General features: G+C 43.4%; 1 long non-coding RNA gene across 2 annotated transcripts; it reads right to left on the bottom strand.

Moving 5' to 3' along the window:
* Positions 1-1,387: 1,387 nt before the first annotated feature.
* LOC103632813 (uncharacterized) lies at positions 1,388-5,685 on the bottom strand. Of its 2 annotated transcripts, XR_556160.3 has the most exons (4): positions 5,165-5,685; positions 3,897-3,954; positions 3,659-3,778; positions 3,388-3,563 (listed from the first exon to the last, which is right to left on the bottom strand). It is a non-coding gene; the product is annotated as an uncharacterized lncRNA (long non-coding RNA). The 2 variants fall into 2 exon arrangements; XR_002263339.2 differs by having other exon boundaries at positions 1,388-3,778.
* Between the last annotated feature and the right edge of the window lie 9,216 nt (positions 5,686-14,901).

Raw genomic sequence — 14,901 nt, 5'->3', positions numbered from 1 at the left:
ATTTGGCAGCACCTCCCCTGTAAAGTGATGTTTATAGAACCTGCGAATAAACGACAACACGATGGTTGCCAACACAGAAAACATATAATATCAATGCGCTAAACAAAATGATAACTATATACTACGCAACTATAACAACAAACTAGCTAACTATTTTAATCACTAAGAATTTACTAAACACTAACAATATACTACGCAACTAAAACAACAAACTAGCTAACTATTTTAATAAACAATAACAACAAACTATCTAACTATTTACTAAATAATAAATAAGTGGATACCTAACTAATTACTACTAGTTTACAAATTAAGAAATTAAAAAAAATGGTCGGCAATGGAAGCGGGAGCTACCGGGGACGGAGCGGGCGGTGGCGGCAGTGGGCTTCGTGGGGAGCTCGGGCGCGGCAGTGGGCGGGCGGAGCTCCGGCGAACTCGGGGCGGCAGTGGGCGGAGCTCGGGCGCGGCACAGGGCGGGCGGCGGCGACCGCGCACGGGGGAGCTCGAGCGGGCGGCGGCGACCGAGTTCGGGGGAGCTCGAGCGGGCGGCGAGCTCCGGCGACGTCGGGCGGGGCTCGCTAAGGCGAGCCGGAGCTGGGCCGGGACGGGCGGGCGGCGGCGAGCCGGAGTCCGGGGAGGCGGCGGCGATTGAGGAAGTCGGCGGCGGCGTTGTTTGGAACGAGCACAAGACAAGAAACGCGCGCACAGAGAAGGCCGTTTCCAGTTTTTTCCTAGCTCGGCGCCAAGATCTGTGGCGCCGAGCTAGGTGCCACGCGGGACTGCCACGTCAGCGAGCTCGGCGCCATAGGCTGTGGCGCCGAGCTGTGTTAGCTCGGCGCCAAGGCCTATGGCGCCGAGCAAAGGGTCCAAAACTGCATTTAAAATTTTTTTAGGTCTAATGGTAAATTTACTTCGGTTTAGGGGCTAAAATACAAAAAATTCGGTCGGCGAGGTGCGCGAGCAGGTTGTCGACGGGGCCCTGGCCGGTGTACACGGCCTGGAACCAGAAGCCGACGAAGGCGAGAATGGCGAGGCGGCCGTTCTTGATCTCCTTGCATTGGTGCGCAGCACTATGGATGTGTTTGGTTGCCTGGTCTAGCCTGAGCCTGGCTCAGTGAGAGAACCAGGCTCAAGAGAGCCCGCATGTGATGAGCTAACCTAAGATGTTTGGTTGGCTGGTCAAAGTAAGCCTGACCTATATGATATATTGTTTGGTTCTCATTTTTTATAGCTTGGCCCAATTGGGTTACCACCAATTTTAAACTAATTACAACAGATTTAACTAAAAATATGATTTTGACCCATAAATTGAACTAATTACAATCATCTAAATATGATTTACACCCTAAACATTTGATTATGACCAACATGTAGAAATAAATTACAACAGATCCTTTGTAAACAGAAACAACACGTAGAAATAGATTACAACAGATTTTGAATAATAGCCATCAGGTCTCTGTACAGTAGGAGCAACTTACATAAACATAAATTGAAATAAATTACAGCAGATCCTTTGTAAACAGTGATTTCTCATAAACAGAAACAACTTGATTGGGGAAACAGAAACAGAAACAACTTGGATACACGCAAAGGAAAACAGAAACAACTTGGATACACGCAAAGGACACAATCAACAGTGATTTCTCATAAACATAAACAACTTGAGAAGAGAAGAAAGAAGATAAACAGAAGGAAAAGAACCAACTTTTGACCATACTTTGCCTCAGAATTACATGAACTGAAACTTACTAAACTGCCCAGTAAACAGAAATTCAGTGCCAACTGCCCAGTAAACAGAAACAATATGAATAAATAGAAATACATGGGGAGTGATTATCTAAGAGAAGAATCCAGTTGACCATACTTTGCCTCAGAATTACATGACGGGCTCAGTTGGCCCAGTCGAACCACAGACGGTCCCGGGCCTCATGTAGTCCGCCCACCCCATCACCGCTAGTGCTGGGAATCTAGACCGGGCTTTTCGGGCCAGCACAAGCACGACCCGAAAATAAGAGCCTAAAGTACAGTCCGACATGAAATAATATGAGCCAGGCTAGCATGACCTGAAGGCGAGCCTGAGCCGGACCTCAAATTCCGACCTATCGGGTTCCCGGAACGGCCCGCATAGATGGGTCGGGCTTGGGCCGGCACGACCCAATTAAGCACAATATGTTTAATTTCTTTAATTTAGTAAGATATCGACTTTATATTGTTGTTATATTTGGAGTTTATGTGGTTAAATGATACTATAATTATTTAATATCTTCAATTTAGTAAGTTATGAACTTTATATGGTTATAATATTTTGATTTTATATGGTCAAATATACGGGCCGGGCTTGAGCCGGCACGGCCCAACGAAGGTACGACGTAGTTTAGGGCCGGACTGGGCCACTGTTTTTACACTTCGGGTCGGTACGATATAACCAAAAAATGTTTGGTCTTTCTTGGCCACACAACGCTCCCAGCTGACCCTTGAGCTGCCTTTGCTTCATGTTAATTTAGTTCAATTGAATATGAACGGAGGGGACCTTGATGATGAGGCAGTGCTCGCATTTGGCACTTGGCACTTGGCAGTGATCTCCTAGGCACGAGCATAAGTCGTCAAAGAGCATTCGTTTTATTTCTGATATTTACATGTAAATGACATACAGTCAAACAATCCATTCAGGTTGCCTCTATGTACCACGATTTGGTACTATATTGAATCCACATAACCTTTTGGATTACCCCAATAATGTACCATTAGCCAGTGTCTCTAGAGATAATGTAAGAAGCTGTGACATAGACAGGTGCAGTATAGAGGTTGTGTGAATTCTCGCATACCAGTTTCTGCTTACGAACTTGCTATTTAATAGAATAATTGTGTGGCACAATGAAGTCTCCCAGTTCTAAGTCAAAACTTCATTAATATGCTTCACCTGTATGTGGTGTGTTTGAGTATGAAGGTCTTGTTTTTCTTAGAAAGACCATAATCAATTATAAAGACCCGTAGAATAAAAAGGATATATGTTTTTACTATTGTTTATTGATGAATAAGAATTTTGGGGTTTATTACCGGAAATTAGTCCAGTCTGGGTTCTAAATGAAAACTTCCTTACTATGATTCACCTGTATGAGATGTGTTTATGAGTCTAAAGGTCCTTGTATTTCTTAGCAAGTCCATAATCGATGATATAGATCTATAGAATAAAAATGAGATATGTTATTACCATTGCTTATTGACGAACGAGAATCTTGGGATTTATTACTAGACATTGTTAATATTAGAGAAGTAACTACTATGTTCTGTTTATACTGAAAACAACATAAGCAAAATACAGGGGTTGATCAAACTTGATTAGCTTTCTGACTATAAGCTGGTATCAAATTTCAGAAAGTTGACTATGGAATATGGAATGGATGAACTCGATGGTTGATCAGTAAGCATAAGTATTGTTTTCATAGAAAATTTCCTATTACAGGAAGTAAACAATTTTTCTAAGATTGGGCCAAGAAGATCAATCACCATAACATGGTACTCCTCATCGACACCATACCACTTGAGGTGTGGGATATCATCTATACTTCAAAAAAATCAGTGGCTTAAAAATAAGCAGTCACAAGGTGCGGTTATGGATCATTGTAAATAAACATATAAATCTCAATCCACTTACTTTCACTCTGTAATAGTGTTTGAGCACTAGATTCATAGTGCAGCTGTGGATGTTTTGTTTTGACAGTTCTTTGAGTTTTGGGTTGAGCCCTTCGACTTTAGCAGCTTTGAGGAGCTAGTTCTTATCATCACATATATTTAGTTGATGAAATATTTAAACAGAAATTGATACATAACATTGCTTATAATAAACACATGAAACTGAAACATGATGCAGAAGAAATTCTTTGCTAGCTTACCTCAATGCAACTTCAACATCAACATCGCAGATTCTGGATAGCTCGTTTCGAGGTAGCTCTTTATCATGATACATAGGAAATATTCAGTATGCTAAGTTCATTACTCATATCAACTTTGGATTTTAACAAAATAAATCCAGATATACTTTTTTACAAACTATTTCAAAACAAACTCATAGATCAAATATGTTATCCTTATGTACGCAAGGATATCTTCAATGTGCACATCTTTATTTCTGTTCATATGAATAATATGTATTTAGTAATCTATGTCGTACCTCGACCTGTATAATACTTTGCATGTGACAGACAAACAAATAGATGTATATTTGTCACTGCATATTTTATCCAACATGCACTGAATTATCCCGATAATAACCTATTTACATTTTTTTTGTTCTTAAATCTCTTAAATTTCATTTTGCAGGTCAGTCGAGGATAAATATCTAAATGGTTTTCCCCTCAACAATCTAGAATGGCATCAGGCTTTATGAAAATCGAAACCTTATTATGTATGAACTTTTTCTACAGAAGTAGGTCTTTTTAGATATAACTATACCTATGTAATAATATTTTCATAATAACACAGAGACTTCCGAAACAATTCTCTCAAGACAATTCTGGACACATTTGATCCTCTCCAAACATCAGTGTAACATCAACAATATCTATAGTCCATGTCCATACGGAATTGCGATTATGGATCCTTCTTTAATGGATACAATATTAATTGATGTTATATATTTGATCTTAGAGGTGTATAAACCTTTTCCCCTTGAGGTGTAATCTGTACAGACCTTTTCCCTTTGAGACCAAGCTTTCGTATCTATGTAACCGTGAGACAATGTTTTATGTATTTGACAACAGTTCTTTTCATATCCTGCACTTAAATAACCATGAGTTGTGAAAATCAGAACCGAAGATTTCACTTTTTCCCAATGGCAAATAAAAAGAATTAATGGACCAAAATTAAAATGGGTGAAGTGCAGATGTATTATGCAAACATACCTCTTGTAATTCAAATCCAAGTTGTTAAAAATTTAGAGATGTTGTTTTATTAAGTGCAAGGGCCAACATGCAGAATCGATTAGAAAGTAGGTTAATTCCTATATAAAGACATTAATACCAATAAACAAATACACGTAACTGTTGCAAGGCCAAACTAAGAAAAAGTCCTTAAATGCATGAACTTTTAGATCAAAGAACGTGTTCACATTTTTGTACAAAAGAAACCCTATGTAGGACTTGGTGGCAAACGAAATCAGTACCTTTGCGAGGGAGAGACCTCATTTGCGATTTGGAATTGGAAGAGCCTAAGTGCCACGACGTGCGGTTGGACACGTCGGCACCGCGACAGCCTTGCAAATGAGCGGGGTGGGGGAGGATGGCACTCTAGTTTGCGCCAGCACGACGTTTCCTGGCGTCTGTGACACCATTGTTGGAGATAATAATGCGGCGTAGGTTCCTCGTCCCCCGATTCGCCCAACGCGAGCAGAACCACGGCATGCGGGGCGGGCGGGCACAGTGACGTGCGCTCACAGGAGCAGTGAGTGCGACGTCGCCAGGTTTTAGAAGGCTCGTGAAGCCGGCGAGACAGCGGTGGCAGTGGCAGACCAAGGTCGTGGCGGAGCGCGAGAGCGTAGGAGAAGATGCGGTGGTGGTGGGCGGGTGTTGCGAGAAGGGCGGCAGGAGCATGCGGGAGCAGCATACTGAGGAAGCTGCTTTAGCTAGGTGCCCGCACTCTAGAAACCTCCCGAAAGGAGACCGTTGCCAGCGTTTGTGACCCTTGGAGCAGCATCGAACGACTGAAATAAAATGAGCTGACGTGGACAAATGAGAGCGGTTGTTTTGGAGCTGCTTTAATATATAGGAAATTTCAGATATGAATTCAGTCGAGTGGCAGATGAATCCATACTATGATGCTTTTGTTAAGTGGCAGATGAGGAAGATGAAGAAGTTGGGTAAGGTTGTTAATATTGACCACACCCTTTAACTGCATGTTCCTTTTCCAGCTGATTATTTTGTAAAGGCTGACAACATACGTGTGCTCATAAGATTTAGCTAGAAATTACACAAGGTAGCAGTGTCACGAAGCGCAGCTCCTTGATCTACATTTCCAAGGTCACCAGTTGATCATTCTTGGACAAATGTCTTTGACTTTATTCTTCATAATAAAGATTGTTGATGGTACTAAACTCTTAGGGGCTCTGACTTATACTTTGATCAGTAGTAAATGTGCATTATTGTTCTCCATTTCTTTAAACTCCAGCTATCAGTTCATTTACCATTAAACTGTAATGGTTTATTTCTTTTTAAAAAAATGCCTGCATCAGTATGTTTCATACATCTGTTGTTTACACTTAAAAGTTAAAACATGGATTCAGTTTAACTACAATGAAACTGTGATGGTATACCTGGTTATAAACAAATGTTTGTTTCTGTATGTTTCATGCCATTGCTAGCTCTTCCCTTTTCTGAGTTACTGATGTGGATTCAGTTGAGTTAATATCAAATTGGGATTTTTATATTTCATTCAGTACTAATGCTAAGTATGTTTCATGCATCTGTTAGCTCTTTTTTTACATTTCAGATATGAATTCAGTCGAGTGGCAGATGAATCCATACTATGATGCTTTTGTTAAGTGGCAGATGAGGAAGCTGAAGAAGTTGGGCAAGGTTGTTAAAGACATGAGGTACACAATCTACTCTCCGTTGGATGGCCAACCTTGTGCTGATCATGATAGGACAACATGTGAAGGTGTGCAGCCACAAGAATACATCTTGATTAAAATGGAGGTGATATCACCTTTTCCTCCCAAGCTGAAGTCATTGGAAGGGAGGAAGGTATATTTGGCAGCTGCTATACTAAGGCCCGAGACAATGTATGGACAGACAAATTGTTGGGTCCTTCCTGATGGAATGTACAGTGCTTTTGAGATTAATGACACTGATGTCTTCAACCTTACAACAAGGTCTGCTTTTAATCTTGCATACCAACACCTATCCAACGTCCCTGGAAAACCAACCTGCTTATGTGAACTATCTGGCAGTGATTTGTTTGGTTTGCCACTGAAATCTCCTCTTGCCTTCAATGAAACAATGAATGGGAACCGGAATGGGGTAGAGGAGGGCGGCGGAGGAATAAGCAGAACTACAGAAAAAAGGATATGGCAACTGAGAGCAGCGGCATCAAATCGCGTCGTTTCGCAGGGCACTCTGGGGAGCCTACTGTAGCCGCGCTTGTGAGAGGTAGTGCCGTCGTCGGCGAGGACGGGGATCGCAGTCGATTGACTTATTGGGCAGGCGGTCGCAAGCCCTAAACCCTAGCACGACGAACCATAGCAATGGGAACCAGAAGTGTGGGGTGGAGGAGAGCTGGGGAGGAAGCGTGCTTGCCTGGAACCTTGGAGCGCCGTAGAGGAAACACAGCCAGAGACGCGAGGGAGGTGAGTTGAGCGTCGGCGGAGCAAACGCAGCCGGAGACGCGGGGGAGGCGAGATTGGAGAGAGAGCTGGCGAAATTGGAGGAGTTGTGAGAGAAGAAACCTCCTAGAATCATCCACACATGGCGCAGGCATGAGAACTATCGAACGGCCAAGGAAAACGATCGAACGGCTAAGAATTTCTTGCCGACATGGACTAACGTGAGAGCGGCAATCCTTGCTGCTTTCATATTAAGGAAATATCGGATTGGTGTTTCAGGATAGGGAGGGAGTGCGGAGAGCCGGAGAGGGTGTGGCATATATGTAAGGAAAGCCAGCCAATGAGGAAGCGCCAGCCCACCAGGTGTCAAGACTCAAGACAGCTTTCTTTTCCTTTGGAGAGGACAGCTGACAGGCCGTTGTATGGCTAATAAGACCTAGAGAGGGCATGTTAGGCTGATGGGCATGGGCTGCAGATTACTCCACATCATCATATCCTTACTCTATATTATAATCTTCCGTGCCCATATTTCTCTATATATTCTCTTTATATCAACTGTTGGGGACCTTCGGCATCCGAAGGTCCTCAAAAACAGGATTTAACAGTATTTCTGGAAGTATAATGCGTGAACAGGTACCTTCGGACTCAAGTCGGTATCACGGCAGGAGAAGACCAGGATAATGCGAAGGTCTTGATACAGCGCCGAAGATGTTAGCAGGAAAGCTTCGGCGTGGTTGCAGAAAATGAAACCGACTTAAAGATGAAAAGGCTATTCAGACCTCGATAGATTACTATAGAATTATTATCAAATGTAAAGGGCATGAATGTAATTTTGTATGGGCTGTGTCTCGTGCCTATAAATAGGTGAACAGAACCCCCGTACTGTTCACGCTGACTTGGCATTCGCTTCTCGCGTCACACTTGTATTATCAATTCCTTCCAGTTAAAGGTACACTTGTAATTCAATGTTATTTCTGTATATGTCTGATAATAATATATAATTGTTTGTGTTGTCTTTTATATCCATTACCTTTTATCCCTCGTCATTGTATAATGAATTTATGAAGGTACGCCCTTCATAACCTTCGTCCGAAAGTCATTATGTCCTAAGGGAAATAATGCTTCGAAGGACGAAGGACTTTAACGATTAACATTTTTTATGTTGCCTTGTTCTTAACTCCTAGCATTTGAGAACAAGTCCCCAACATTGGCGCCCACCTCCGGTGAACTCACTTCCACTCTGAGTTTTTTTTGAACACCTTCGGCGATCATAAACCTTCGTTATGGCGCCGAAGAAGGCTTCAGCGACTGGGGCTGCAGCTCTGCAACCACTGGACCACAATCAGGAGACAGTCTCCCTGCGAGAGGCCCGAAGCCAGAAAAGGAAGGCTGTCAGCCCAACACCACCAGAGGACGAGATAGATCAAGAAATCAGAGATATGGAGATGCTTCATCAACAAGTACAGAGGAAGAAAGAAAAGATGGCCAGGCTAGTTGAACTGCAGAGGCAGATAGACGAAGCCTCTGAAGAAGTTCGTCATCTTGCTCAGGATGAGCAGCAACGAAGGCCTCAACACCAAGATCTTCATCAGGAGGGTTTTCCCAACGAAGATGACTGGTATGACAATTTCCATCATGGGAATTTTGTTTTTGATGATACTTCTCCTCTGTCCGCTGAGCTGCAGGCTACACCTTGGCCTCCGTCCTACAAGCCGCCCCAGCTTCCCGTATTCGATGGCCACTCAGACCCGAAGCAGTTTTTGATGAGCTACGAAGCAACAGTATCTTCGTATGGTGGCAATGCTTCAGTCATGGCCAAATCTTTCGTTATGGCTGTCAGGAGTGTTGCTCAAACCTGGTATTCCTCCCTTCGACCAGGAACGATCACTTCATGGCAGAAGCTGAAGGACTTGTTGTTAACTAGCTTCCAAGGATTTCAGACGAAGCCGGTCACTGCTCAGGCTCTGTTCCAGTGCACTCAGGATCACGAAGAGTACCTTCAGGCGTATGTCCGAAGGTTCTTGCGTTTGAGGGCACAGGCACCAACGGTGCCCAATGAAATTGTCATTGAGGCCATGATTAAGGGACTTCGGCCAGGACCGTCAGCTCAGTACTTCGCTAGGAAGCCTCCTCAAACTTTGGAGAAGCTGCTCCAGAAGATGGACGAGTACATTCGGGCCGATAATGATTTTCGCCAAAGAAGGGAGGAGGCTTTCAGGTTTTCTGAAATAACCAGGGGCTTCGGAGGGAGGTTCTACCTGAGGCACGTGAGATCAATTCATAACTCTACACAAAATGATGATAGAGGAAGCCAACAGCAAAGGCCACAATGTTCCTCACAGGCTTCGGGGCAACAGCAAAGCTCCTTCCGACCACCAGCTCCAAGAGGCAGAGGCACCAGGGGCTTTGGAGGAAGATTTGGCGATCAACCGAGAAGAATCTTTTGCCTATTCTGCGGTGAGAACAAAGGCCATACTACCAGGATGTGCCATGTTACTATTCAGAAGCAGAAGGAAATAGCTGAAGCAGCAGCACAACAAGCTCAGCCGAAGCAGGTCATGCATACAGCTTCGTATCATTCGCCCTACATCCCAGAATATGTGGGCAATCATCCTGCAGTTTCTGTTGCTTCGGCAAGTCAGCCTCAAGCTTCCTGGCAACAGCCTCCGCCTCCACCTCCGTTGCAACAAGGCCAGCAGCCAGAAGGGAGCCAGTATGCTCCACACCAGAGGGACTTCAGAGAGCAGTCCGAAGCTCGTACAGTCAATAGCACTGTGCCAGAGTCAAAGCACATCTATTGACAGATATCCTACCTTACTAGCAATCCTTTTCATTCAGTTTTATTTTCTGTAATAAAGGACATTGTTTAGGTTTCATGTAATTAGTTTCGTTGATTCCTACAAGGAAAATATATTTTCTTCACAGGCTTATATTGATTAAAGTTCAAAGACTTGTGATAACAAAGAGGACCTTCGAACTATCGAAAATTCTTCGAAGCAACAAGAAGTCGTTCTAAGGAACGCAGAGTAAGTTTGCCGAAGTCACAAAAAAGTCGTTCCAAAGGGAGCGCAGTGTAAGTTTTCTGCTCCAAAGTCGTTCCAAAGGGAATGCAGAGCATACAGCGAAAAGTCAAAGCTGATACCGCCTAAGTAAAAGGCGAAGCGCGAAAAGTCAACGCGAATACCGCTGAAAGTAAAAGGCGAAGAAGCTCCTAAGGGAGGCTTACAGCGAAAAATAAACGCTGATTCCGCTGAAGTAAAAGGCGAAGAAGCTCCTAAGGGAGGCTTACAAAAGATTGTGTTTTATTGCAGGGATGCGTATGTATCTTCGGAATAAACATCATCTCACATAACATAACATCATCGCATCATTTCGCATAGCATAAACATCATACATCATTTTGCACATGGCACAAGAGGTGGACACATTATCAATCTACAGAAGAACGCTTTGAAAAAAGGGAGAAATCACAGTCATAAAAAGATACATCATTGATCTTCGGAAGTGTAGCTTCGGAAAATATTTTCACGAAGCCTGGATATTATTCATCAGAACATTGGATATTGTTGACAAAGAAAAATTCTTCTTCACGAAGCATGAAAAGAAGGGAAGGTGTTTTTTTCGTCAAAGACTCAAAAGCGGTACGTGTAAAGTTTCATGCATCGTAAAGAATTGACTAACAAAAATAGGTATATTACATTTGGGGTTACAAAATGTTACAGTATATTACATTTCAGAAGTTTTCACAAAAATACTTAATCTTCTCTCAAAACGACTTCTGCAGCCTCGTTCAGGAGCCGATTGACGACTTCGTCCATAATATCTTCAGCCATCTTTTTAATTTCGTCGTCTCCTTTCGGCTGAGGGCCCGAAGACGCTTTAGCAGGATCTGAAGTAAGATAGCATGCGGCTACATTGCTATTACAAATCGCAAACAAATCTTAAAGCCTAAGATTACAACACAATAAAAACTATTAGTTAATACCTAGTTGACCTTCGGCCTCTGCGCTCTTTTCAGTAGCCTCAGCTACTTCTCTAGCATCGTGAATTCCCTTTTCACTTCTTCGAATAATTTCTCCGGCCATTTCTCGGCCACCATTATCCCAGATATCGGTAAAAAAATTTCCACCAATTATACTAGCTTCGGCCGAAGGATCTCTTGCATCTTCAAAGGACAAAGCAGCTTCGGATTGTGCTAAAATTTTTACATGTTCGCAGCCCTTCTTCTCTAAGATGGTAGCAATCCCTCTGGCACCAGAGAAGGCGCATATATCTCCTCGGCTATTTAAAATTTCTTCGAAGGCCTCAGCTTCGTGGTCGATCCATTCGATGGGACCTTCGGGATTGCCTCTCGTAAAGTTTTCTTCGCTTGAGAAGGCGCCGACTCTGGTGAAGCTAGCTTTTAACTTTTTAACACACTCTATAGATTTGTTATAGCATCTCTTTCTGGACGAACGAAGCTCTTCAACAGTTATTTCTAGGTGATCGGCCCATTGGTCGCTGAGTTCTCGCTTTGTTTCTTCAAGTATGCGTTTTTCCTTGGCTCTGGCCAGTTGTTTCCGAAGATCTTCAATTTCGCGCTTTTGAGCTTCAGCTTGACCTTTAAAAGCAGCTTCGTCTTCCTTTATTCTATTTATCAATGAGTGTAATATTTTATCTTTTTCGAGACCTTCGTTCCTCAGTTCAATAACTTCGGAACGAAGGTTGCTCAGGGCTATACAACACCCTTCGTCTTCAGCATCTTTTTGTGCCCTGAGGGCATTGCTAAGTATCAGGCCCTGCAAAAAGAAATATGTGTGCATCAATAGGTTTAAACAAACGAAAAATTTTGGACCCAACAAAAAATACAAGGATTTCATTTGTCGCACCTTTAAGCTATTGTAAGCCAGGCTGTCGGCCAGATCGTTCTTCGACAGCACCGAGAGCCCGTCTTCTAAAGTTGGGAATTCGAAGCTCTTGCTCATCTCCCGACAGACAGAAATTTCCTTGCTGTCGGGGAGACAATACAAGAAGTCTTCTTCTCCACTGCCATTGAATATTAACGCCCCCTTTGGATATTTCAGTTTTTGGGCGTAGTGCTGGGCCTCTTGCTCTTCTTTTTCTGATAGTTTTTTCCCCAAAGCATGACGAACAATATAATCACGAACTTTGCGGGATGCTTCGGGGGCAATGGCATCGGTTTCTTCAACAAAAGTTGGCTTTGTTATTTTTTCTGCCTCACTTTCCAAGCATTTTATCTTTGCAGGCTCTGAGGGCCCAGCTTCGACTTCAGTCTCTTGCCCTGGAGCTTTAGAACCAGAAATTTCAGTTGTTTCAGGAGTGACAGCAACCCTCTTCGGAGGTGTGCTTGAAGATTTGATCGTTTCCAGTACATCTAGCACATTAGCCATTCTCTTTCTTTTCGGAGTCACTGCTGGCACTTTTTGATTTTTTACTGTCTCAATGTTTGCTGCAGGACTCAAAACTTCTGATGTTTTGGATCCCTCAGTTGCTTCTTTTACCTCTTCCATTTTTTCTGTGGACGGCGCTTCGGCTTTCTCTTTTGTTTCTGATAACAAAATCTTTGATTGTTCCAATTCTATCTTTGTTGGCACTTCGGCCGTTTCTGCGACTTCTGGCAGCAAGGTTAACTCGGTTGGTTTTTCAGCTTCGGTGGCCGAAGAAGTTTCTCCGGTAAACTCAGGCACCGAAGCTGGTTCAATATAGCGCGGCCGATGTGTAAGGACCTTTATCTTCTTTCTTTTCGGTTCTGGCTCGCTAGGAGCAGTTGCAGCTTCTTCTTTTGCAGAGGTTGTGTTTTTCCTCTTCTGCCTTCGAATGGGATAGCAATAGTGAGGGTAGACAAACCCGATTGCATCAAATACCCGATTCAGCCTCTTCTTTTTTCGGCCTCCGAAGGCTGCTGACATTGCAGTGTCTTCGGCCTTCGAATAGGTCCCAAGCAGCTCATCACTTAAATTTTCAATGCTTTTTAACCAGTCATCATCTGGCTCAACGAATTTATCTCCGAACTTAAAAGTGTATTTCAACCTGATAAGTCCACCTTCGTCGGCCTCTTTTATGGTTTCTTGTGGCATTTCCCATTTCTCCGCAAGCGGCCATACCCTGAAGGCGATATGCTCTTGTACCAAGTCCCTCGTTCCAATAAAAGAACAGATAACGCCGAAGGCCCTCTGGCATTCTTCGGCAGCCTCACTCATTTCAACCTTCGGCCTCCGAAGGCCGAAGCTTTGCCAAATAGGGCGCATAATTATACCTTTGATATCTTCTCGTGCTGTCAGATCATTCTTCACATAAAACCATTCTGTCATCCAGTCGCCGGGCCATCTCTTCCGAAAGGTCGGCACGGGACAGCTTGACCCGGACCGAGAAACGAAATTGTAGCAGCCAAAATTATTGTGATATTGTTCCTTACCCCAAGGTTTTGTTTCGTATGATAATTCGTGTATATTGCAGAAACTTTTTGCATCAGGCTTCAGACCTTGGCTCCTCACGGCCCACACGAAGATATTCAGCCTTATAATCGCCTCGGGGGTAAGTTGATGGAGATAGACTTCGAATATTTTCAGTACCTCCACAACGAAGCTGCTCAAGGGAAATCGTAGTCCGGCTTTCAAAAAGCTTCGGTACACTACGACTTCATTCTCTTCAGGGTGTGGGCAAGTTTTTTCCCCTTCGTCGGCCCTCACAATGGACAAATCCCGGAAATACCTTCCTCTCATGTTGACAAGATGATTTTCTTTGATGGTTGATTTACCATAAACTGAATGGCTTGGTCGCCAGGGACGATCTTCGGAGTCTTCACCACCACTGTCCACATCATAGCTGTCACTGTCACCAGTATCTTCAGACAAACCTTCCAGAATCTCCTTGGTAATTTTTTCTGTATTGGTCTTTGACATCGCTATAAGAAACCCCAAGTTTTTCTCTTCGTCAAGGCTCAGCTTCATCTCAGCAACAGTCTTCTTATCTTCAGACATCTTCGGAGACGCTAAAAAACTATTTTCAAAGCCAAAGCTTCAAAACTAAAAGCTTAGCAAATCGCAGTGCACAAGAGCTAAAAATGAGTGAGCGGGAGTAGTTGGCCAGAAAGCGTGTCAAATGAGTTTGCGGTATGGCCGTATTTATACGCCAAGTGCGTTGAAAGTTCAAAGACCCCGCTTGTCAGTGAATGTTGCTATTCTAGCAAAGGGAAGGTGTTTTTTCGGACCTTCGGCGTAAAGCCTTCGTCCATGTCGCAATCTAAATTCGTTATTTTAAACAAATTAATATTGCGAGGGGCTACTGTTGGGGACCTTCGGCATCCGAAGGTCCTCAAAAACAGGATTTAACAGTATTTCTGGAAGTATAATGCGTGAACAGGTACCTTCGGACTCAAGTCGGTATCACGGCAGGAGAAGACCAGGATAATGCGAAGGTCTTGATACAGCGCCGAAGATGTTAGCAGGAAAGCTTCGGCGTGGTTGCAGAAAATGAAACCGACTTAAAGATGAAAAGGCTATTCAGACCTCGATAGATTACTATAGAATTATTATCAAATGTAAAGGGCATGAATGTAATTTTGTATGGGCTGTGTCCCGTGC

Source organism: Zea mays, chromosome 7 (genome assembly GCF_902167145.1).
Source record: "Zea mays cultivar B73 chromosome 7, Zm-B73-REFERENCE-NAM-5.0, whole genome shotgun sequence".
NCBI lineage: Eukaryota > Viridiplantae > Streptophyta > Magnoliopsida > Poales > Poaceae > Zea > Zea mays.
Note: the sequence above shows the minus strand (reverse complement) of the source record. Positions and strands in the feature narration are given on the sequence as shown.